We start from the raw sequence: 9,339 nt of genomic DNA, 5'->3' as shown, positions 1-9,339 counted from the left end.
ACAGCAATTAACTATATCCAACTGCTGGCACCAGCGCAATACTTTATTCTGCTATCTTCAGGTACTAAACCATTATATCCAGGCCACTCTGCACTTGCTTCTATTAATCATGCAGTGTTTTGAGCAATGACCAACAGCGCAGTGCTCCATCACGCAGCTCTGCTTTTTCTCATGTTGTGTTGTGAGATGCGTGAGGTAAAACTTCCAGGATTGCTCTTACGGTCGTCGCTGACCTTTAATTCACCAGCGCTGTCTTCAGATTCTTGACAGACCTTGCAAGGGATGCCTGTCTGAGCACTGCCATCATGAGTCACCCGTTTGCACGTAATAAGCATGGTAGTCATGCAGGTGACTAAATTTGGCTCTGTAGTTTTGGAGAGCTTTGCAGGCTCTAGCAGAGCTACAGGCAGAGCAAAAAAAAAAAATCAAGCAATTCTGCAGGCAATCGTCCCAGTGATTAAATGGTACCTCATCAAGGCTCAGTTAGCAAGCAGTGACTGGAGAGGGGACACCGGGAAGCGTGATGAAGCTTTGAGATGACGGAGGCTTCTTTCCTAAAGGACTTTTTTCCACTTAGCACAAGGGTTTGCTTGCTTCCCTCTATGTCTGTCCATTTGCCACTCCTGACAGTTCCTGGCAGATCTCAGCTCCTCGCATTTGGCCAAAGGCTTGAAAAAAGAAGGAGGATCCATAAGGAGGATCTCCTTATACCACAGAAAGCTCATTCCCATTAACAAAAGATGGTCAGGAAATGTCTGTGATACCAAGATCTAGAACAAATAAGAGAATTCCTACTCCCAGAACACTGCTGGTGTTGGTGGCATGTGAGAAGGAGCAGCTTCTGACTTCTACTTTGCCCTCTTCTCTTGATTGAGTCCTCTTACAGACCATTGAAAAGTAGGAGGGAGCAGCTGGTCTGTAACAGGCTCTGTTGTTGCAGGAGGTCTGTGTTGGGTGTTTGGAGGACGGAAGGGAACTTTTTAACTGGGGCAGATATTTCTATATTATATGCCTTTTGTGGGAGGTATTAGCTGCATTTCTCCCCACAGCTGAGTGACCAAGGGAGAAAGTGTAGATGATGGAGTCTGAGATGGAGAAATTTCTCTCCAACTTTTGTGGACAACTGGAGAAAAAGCTGCCTGTAGATTTTTGAACCTTAATCCTATTGTACTCCCCACCCCTACAACTCATTTTAAAATGCTGAGATTTCCAAGTTAATGCCTCTCACACGTGATCATTTCTCCTTTTCGTGAAAGAAGAGTGGCTATGTAGTCTTGATATTGAGCAGTAGCAGTAGAGAGGTTAATATCTGTGTGATCATCTCTGTGGGTTGTCTTTTGAAAGACACCATCAGGCAGGTTCCCCGGAGACACCAAGAAAAGCCTTTTTCAAGGACAGCGGGGAGGCCAGAGTGGGAGGCATCTCGTGCATTTAGCTGTACGAGTCCCACCCCAGCTTGAGCAGAGGGGTATCTGAAATACTGCGTAGGCAGTCCCACGGGGTACATTGCCGTATAGCGTACGTGCCAAAATAAAACACTGCTTTGGATTAAAACCTTATTATAATGCTTGTATAATAGGAATGAAACACGTTGGGCAGTAAATGGAAATCTACGGTGGTTGCTTTAAACCTCTGAGTGTAAGAGAACATGATGATAGTTGTACAATACCTTTAAATTTCAGCTTTTTGAAAGGCTGCTGTAGCCGAACTTACTTGATTATACCCCATAAAATCTCCATTTGGCTGGAAGCTGGGTGCACTAGTACAAATGGGCCAACCCCATGCTTGTACCTGCAGTCCCGTTGCTCCCCGCGGGCCGGAGGGCACAACGCCAGGTGCACCCAGGACCCCAGGGAATGCAGCTGGGGCAGCTACGAGCAGCCCACATCCATACTGGGATGACTGGGAGTTACTCTGAAGAGTTTGCAAGCCTCATATGGCTTCCAGGCCACAATTTGGTTGCCTCTGGAGAGCAAGTTCATGCAAATAAAATTATACCATTCTGGTAGCTTTTTATAGCTGTGTAGGGCACAGTTTGCAGACCATTAATTATCTCTTTGCTTTTCTATCTGTAGTCAAGGAAGGTTTAATCAAACTCGTAAATTTTGGTCTGGGCAGTGTAGCAGGTTAGATGTTGGGATTAAATAGTGAGGATTTTTCTTTCTCATGAGAAAAAATGTCTCTATTTTAAATTTCAAAGAAATCCGGTGCTCATTCCCAGATTTTCTTCCTGAGCGGTATGTACTCTTATAAATCCCAAAGAATGTTCCCTTCCAGAAGTTTCTTCTCCCTCTAGCAATCAGTGTACTGGTATGCAGCTCTTGGAAATGCCACTTTCCTTTCTGGACCAGTGTCACAGACACAGTGATTGTATTAAAGGGTTTTGGCTGATCCTAAGGTACCTGAAGGTCACGTGGCCCGAGGAAAAGTTTCCTCTGGTTTTACGTAAGTCATAATTCGCGTGTATGGTACTTTGAACAAACTTGGTTTTTATATTTATATATTCTATAGATTTTAGGTATTTATTTTAGATATCTATATCTTTAGATATCTAAGTACATGTGTCTATATAACATAGATAGCATATTTACTATTCTAACCGCTTTGAAGCCCATGAAAATGTTCCTGCTCCCTGGTTTTCCACCGCAGATGCTGCTGGCTTAGCTTTTTCACTGCTCACATGGCAGCTGCCTTGCTCAAACCCTGGGAGCAGGTAAAATGCTCCCTAAACGGGTCCCGAGGGGATTTCAGCCACCCCAGAAGCTGCAGGGAAGTGTTGCTCCTATTCTGTATGACCTACTGAGGCGGCCAAACAGCTCTCGCTGCCTGTCTGGGTCAGAGTATATCCCTTTCTGCTAAGGCTGCTTCAGCTTTTTACGTGTGGCAGACGCATTCCTCCACCACAAGCGGGGAATAAGAGAATATGCCCTTCTTGCGCATAACGGTCTTGTCTTTTCGGTACCGGATAACAGTTTTGGGTCATCTCCTTGGGTCATCCCAAGAAAGAAAATCAGCTGCCCGGACACTGGTCCTTCCTAGAGTGAGGAGCACAGAACCAGCTCAGGCATTCAGCAGTTGGTTAGATTTCTTCTAGATTTGAGTTTGAAGTAAAATACGGTGTCGCTTGTATTAACAGATGTATGCTAAGCAAAGGGTCAGCATAGAAATATATTTCTGGAGGAAAAGCACTAATAAGCTCACCTGTGTAGTCTACATCTGCTGCATAAAATGTTTGTCTCGTCACCGAAAGCATCTTGTATTCCTTCACATCTTGCTTCCAGTAAGGTACGCTTCATAAAACATTTATCTTGTTGCCCTGCATTGGCTGGTAGAAGTGCAAAAGTATTTTCTGGGTGGTTGACTTCCATTTTCCAAATACCAATCCAGAACACCCCACCCTGCACAAACCTTTTACAGACAAATGCTTTTTCTCTTCCGATACAGAGAGCTGCTGACGTTAAATCCTGCTAATACTCTGTGAGGTGGATTTTCAGCAATGCCTGAGCAATGCTGGAGTGCGAGTCCCCTGAAAGTCAGAAGGATTTGCATTCCTATATTATTTCCAGGTTTTTTATAATCCTGTGGGATCTTAGTACGAAGAAGAAAGGTGCAGCTGGTGAGGAGATGCCTTTTCTGTCCGAGTTTGACAGCAAGGGGGAAATCTTCTCCCCAATAGGTGATAGATACAGCTGGCTGCCTTTGAAAAAAAAAAGCGTGTGGCCCATTTGGGAGTACAATTCTACATGCAGAAACCCAATGACAGACAAAAATGTTTCTCCATACTACGGCCAGAATAAGCTTTAAAAAATTGTTGCTGGAAACATACCTTAAGTCCACCAGACAGTGAAAGCTGGAACGTAACTTGTTTGCTTAACTCGGTGCTAGTACAATAAATGACTTGCATAAGGCAATTCGTTTAGCATTGTTCAAAGAGCAAGGATTATACAAACGGTCTATTGTGTGTCGTGCTTTCTGGTGGTTTAACTTTCTTGGATCGAGAATGACTTAATGAAAGACCACAACTCAATTCCTGGTTGTAATTTTATGGGAAACTACAAGGCTGCATTGTCAAAGGTGCAGTTTGTTGCCTCCTTTCATTTCAGCTTCATTAACCTTGGAAAATAAGGCCACAATATTATTATTATTATTATTGTTATTATTGTTTTATCCTTCCTTTTGGTCAGATTGGCAGGTTTGTGGTCAAAGAGAGATTTTCCTCCAGACCCCAGCCTGCAGGGCCCAGTGGGAGGTTTTGGTCTGCCTCTGTTGCACAGAGCCATTTATTGTAGTAAACTGGGATTTTTACTCTAACACTTGCAATCGGGGTGGGGAATACTGGCGATCCTTTTGGTCTCTTTCCCGAAGACTGTGCTACATCATTGTCTTTGCAACTTTTGTGCTAGGAGCTGAACATGTACGATACCGTCAAAGCTGTGGAAAAGAGATGTAGTTTATTAATTGCTACAGCAACCTATAAATTATTTACCTTATTCCTTTTTTCTGCTCACAGGTACGCTCTGAGACGAGGCAGCTCTTTCATGTTTCTGACTCCAGGACCACACTGGGACTTCACCCTGGTGAGTAAAACAGCTGGTGGGTGCATATTCCAAAAGCATGCAAACAAAAGCAGGAATACAGAGGTGAAGGCCCCTCTGCCTGGAGGAGAAAGAAAATCAACACATTCCTCTCTACCTGGCTAGACGCTTGCTGAGCCACCGAGGCTTCTGATCTTTAGCTGGAGGGTGCTTTTTGGACACAGGGATTAAGAGAAGGCACGATATCCTGGACACTGGTTTCTTTATAAACATCTTACTTTCTGACGTGTTTCAGCAGTCCTGCTAGCTACGCTGGAAATGCAATAGGCAAGATGTAAAACATGGTGTAGAAATAAGCCTTTTTTTTTTTTTCTTAAATACAAGAATCTGTATTTTATTTGGTATAGAGAAACTACCTAGAGCAAGGGGATGGCCTTATTGCCTTGTGCTCGCTTCTCTTTAGCCTATAACATGCATCCCTTCCTATGGAAGTGGTTCATATCCAGCCTCTAGAGCTGGTAGAGAAAGATGGACCACTCTGGAGAGTGGTTCCGAGGACCTACACTGGCTTTCTGTTCTGAATTGCTGCTTCATGAAGTCTGTCCCTCTTCATGCACCGAGGATTGCAAGGCAATTAGTCAGCTGAAGTAGGTGCATAGCGCCTGGTGTTCCGTTTATAGATCTTGTCCCATCTTAAAGCTCATTTTCATGAGCTGCCTAAGCTGATTTGCCCCCTGCTGCCCCTGGAAGCGGTGATCCCATCCTCAGCCCGCAAACTGATCTGGCTGAAAAACTTGCCTTACCAAAAAGAAAACAAAGAGTTTTGGATGAGCCGCTCCAGCTGACTGCACAAGCTGTATGAATGCCTGTGTCGGCATGAGGAAGGGCGTGAGAACATGTCTGGAGGTGGGGAAAAGGACAGGACTACATTTGATGAAGGAAATCCCATCTAAAAGCAGATGGAGCTTCTTGTGAAAGCATGCATTTAGACAGGCACTTTGCTGGCTGTGCATCCAAGGGCAGCCATGTGCAATTTTGAGGCTGCACAAACACCAGTCCAGTGTGGGAGTAGATTAAACAAAACCATAAGCTTTTGTAGATTTTTCTTTTGCTTCGTTTTAGAAACTTTCATCTGGTGACTACAGCTACATTAAATTCATACATTTGAATATTACAAAGCCCTAGAAATTATATTCTTTCAAATTCGAAAATACTGTGCTCTAACATCAAAAATTAAAAGCATTTTGATTGAGTTTCAGGTTATTCCTGTTCTTTGCATGTTTTTTAAATCTGCTTTTATTTGGCTATACACCTATTCAGTTCAACTCTCAATTACAGTTAGAGCGTATTGTATGTCATGACACAGACTGCAAAAACCAAAGAAAACGTTTTTGAAGGACTTCATTGCCTATCTGCATTCCTCCCTCATGTCCCTCATCAACTTGGTCCACTGCCACTTCTCCGATCAAGCCCAAGTAGCTTCATTTCCAGCTACAGATGCTGGGTAGCCCTGAACTCCAGCCCTTTTCCGGAGATCCAAGCTAGGCATTAGTCTTGGATTAATACACCTAACGCTGGAAGAGAAGTAAATACAGGAGGGAAAAGATAACGAAGGAGAGCAGGTAACTGTGCAGTTCGGGTACCCAGCAGACATACCCTTACTGCATGGCCAGGGACCAGGTCTCTGCTTAGAGGCTTCACCAGTCTAATTACACTGGCGTACGTTGACCAGAGCGCCGTATTTTGGCAGCAGCCCGTAGGCAAGCAAGAACTATACTGTTCTTGGTGTCCTGTCTCTTGTGTGTTGGAGTGTCACACAGAGGGGTTTGTTCCCCGTGACCACCAAGTACTCATGCGCTGGTCACAAATAGCATCTCTTCACGCCATAGTTTGTGCAGCTGTTTGGCCAAAAGTCTGTAAAATGTACTTGGCCTGAGTCTTGGGAAGTGGGTAACTCAGCCAAGTGTCCTTTTCATGCCTGCAGAGGTGGGGTGGGTTGAAAGGGAAGGACTAGCGTGCGTTCTGCACAATCCTAAGAAAAGACTAATGCAGTTTGGGTTAAAACATCCTCTGGATGGCTTCTGACTGGAAGCAGTGTTACTCATGGTCTGTTTTCCTGTCTTGCTTTTCATTAAGGAGGATTCATTTATGAGAAACAGGCACTTGATCTTTGTTGACTTAACGGTCCTGATGCACATTCCTCACCTGAAGCCTTATTGGTGTTTTATGACTTCAGGTGGGCAATAAGCAGCAAAAACCAGACTGATCCCTAAAGAACAAAATATCCTGGTTTAAGGCAAAAGCCCTTAGTAGGAGAGAGGAAAACGAGACGACTAGAATTGTTTTTAAATTGAAAACTAGTACTTTCTTAAAAAGCATTCCTGGAGTATTAATCGGAGTCCTTGAAATGGAATTAACATTCATGCTCATGGCGTTGTTCAGGTCTTTCTAAAACAAAGTCACAAAATATTCAGATTTCCCCTCCTGATTAGCATTTTTTTATGCTTCTCCTTTACCTCTTTGAGAGCCTAAATCGGGTCTCACGGTTTTTACAGTTTAATAACTTTCGTAGAAGTAACTTTTTCCACATGACTTGAGTTTTGTGAGAAGGTTTAACGTATCAGATCTCTGATCGTGACCGTCTCAAAAATGTGAGAAAACAGTACCATAGCAGTTGCTTTTCTATCATGTGGCTTTAAACTCCCAGAGTTGAGCAGTCTGAAGAGGCCGTTTTCTTGGAATCTGTTTCTCTTCTGGCACCACGCAGGAATGATACAGCTGGCTCTGTAGTGAAATGTCTAAGTTTTTGTATGAAACTATATTGGGCAGAGGAAATGGGGTCCAGCCAATGCAATACTTATTGCATAAGTCTAGCCAGTTTAAAAACAAAACTTTGGCCTTCCTTTCGTGTCTGGGCTTTGGTCTGGAGCTGTATGTTAAAGATGTTAATATACTTGACTACATAAGGAAAGAATAATATTCAGACCAAAAAGGCGTGGTGTCTTTGTCTTTATTGCAAGTTTTCTTCTGTTAAATGGATGCTAATATCCTTGACTTCCATATGGGAAAAATAATTTTCAGACCAAAAAGGTGTGGTTATAGCAGTCTTATTGCAGGGTTTGATAAATAACCAACCCTGAATATTTTACTAAACCTAAAAAAAACCCCAAATGTCTGCATTTGCATGTGTTCTCAAGCCTGCCAAAGGTCTGTTCAAAAAGTATGGAGTGTGCTGGGACATTAATTCAGTGTCAATGCTACAAATACGGTAAGACATAATGTCTAATGTGAGAATTTTTTCCTCCGTAGTTAGCAAGGCTATCAGCGAAGGGACTCACGTGACAGAAGCAGTATCTTGTCTTTGCAAATACAGGAAAAAAAAAAAACAGAAAAACTGAAATCATTGGGGAACTTTGTACTTGAATCCACTTCTGTAGCTCGTTTGAATAGCTGAGGAAAAAAACACAGCAGCAAAACCTGAAATATAAGAAACTAGCGAGTGCAGTTCTGTAACATCTCACCATTACATGTGTGTATTTAATAGTTAAATGGTAGAGTCAGCATAGCGTAGCCAGGCGAGAAGACACGTTGGAATCTAGAAACACATCATACGAAAGGACTAGCAAACAAGAGAACAGGTTTCTGAGAACCCTCCAGGGAAGCTGGACATCCCCTCAACAGCTCCGGATTTTCAAAGGAACCATGGAAACTAGGCTGGTCAGCACTTAAAAATAATTTGAATGAATACTTGTATTCAAACATTTTAAATGCACTTACAACGATGACAAACTTCTGTTAAAGCTGAAACTTTTAAGTTATTTGAATACATGATTAAATTCTAAGAAAACAGGAGTTGCGTATTTGCTCCTGACAGAAGGTTAAGCTGCTGGACTGGTAGAGCACAAAACTGAAATTTGCTGAAGTTCAGAGTGGACTTGTGGTAGGAGTTCCCTCTGCAGCTGCAGAGAGGGGGTTTTCCTCATTTCACCTAGTTCAATGTCTAGTCTGTTAAACTGATAAACAGCATGTAGTCCAATATAAAAATACAAAATAGTTTCTTTTCTTTTTCCTTTGTACTTAATGAAGTGGAAGAGGATGAACTTGACTCATTTTTGAAATGTTGAAGGACAAGGGTTGAACACAGGATGAAAATCAACTACTTGTTTCACGGGTGACCAAGCAATTTATGTTCGTGACCCGTGTTTTTTCCCGACCAGGTGATCTGCAGGCTGGCACAGTCTAACAGGATGAGTCCACAATTAGTTTTCCATTATCTGGGTAATGAAAAAAAACAATGTAGAAGCCCAGATAGTACAGAAATAGTGGGAGGTATCAGGAAGCTCAGTGCAGATGTCTTTGATCATTGTTCCACTGGCTTGTGCTCTTCTTCGGAAAGGAAAATAGCTGGGAGCTCCCTGGCCAAAAGCCTCATCTTTCTTCCACAAAAACGCTTATTCTTTTAGCCCGTTGCATTCCTAGCAGGGATGCTTAAGCCACAGCTCTCTACGGGCCATGTCCAAAGTAATGACTTCCATAGGTGATTGAAATGCCCTCACACATGCATTCAGCTCTTCAGGGAACCGCAGTATAAAACAAATCCCTGATACACAGTGAGAATCCCCTGAATAAAACGTATTTGGGTATGAGAGGGTAGCTGAGGAGCAGGAACAACCAACCTAGTGCAAAACTGCTTTAGGCTGGCAATGTCCCCGGGGTGAAATCTGTAGATCCCCTCACTCACAAACCCCTGCCCGAGCCCAGCCGTGCTGGTGAGCAAACATTATAAAAATTAGGCATGGTATCT

Source organism: Nipponia nippon, unplaced genomic scaffold (genome assembly GCF_047370975.1).
Source record: "Nipponia nippon isolate SJK-2023a ecotype South Korea unplaced genomic scaffold, ASM4737097v1 scaffold_3, whole genome shotgun sequence".
In the NCBI taxonomy this organism is placed as follows: Eukaryota; Metazoa; Chordata; class Aves; order Pelecaniformes; family Threskiornithidae; genus Nipponia; species Nipponia nippon.
Note: the sequence above shows the minus strand (reverse complement) of the source record.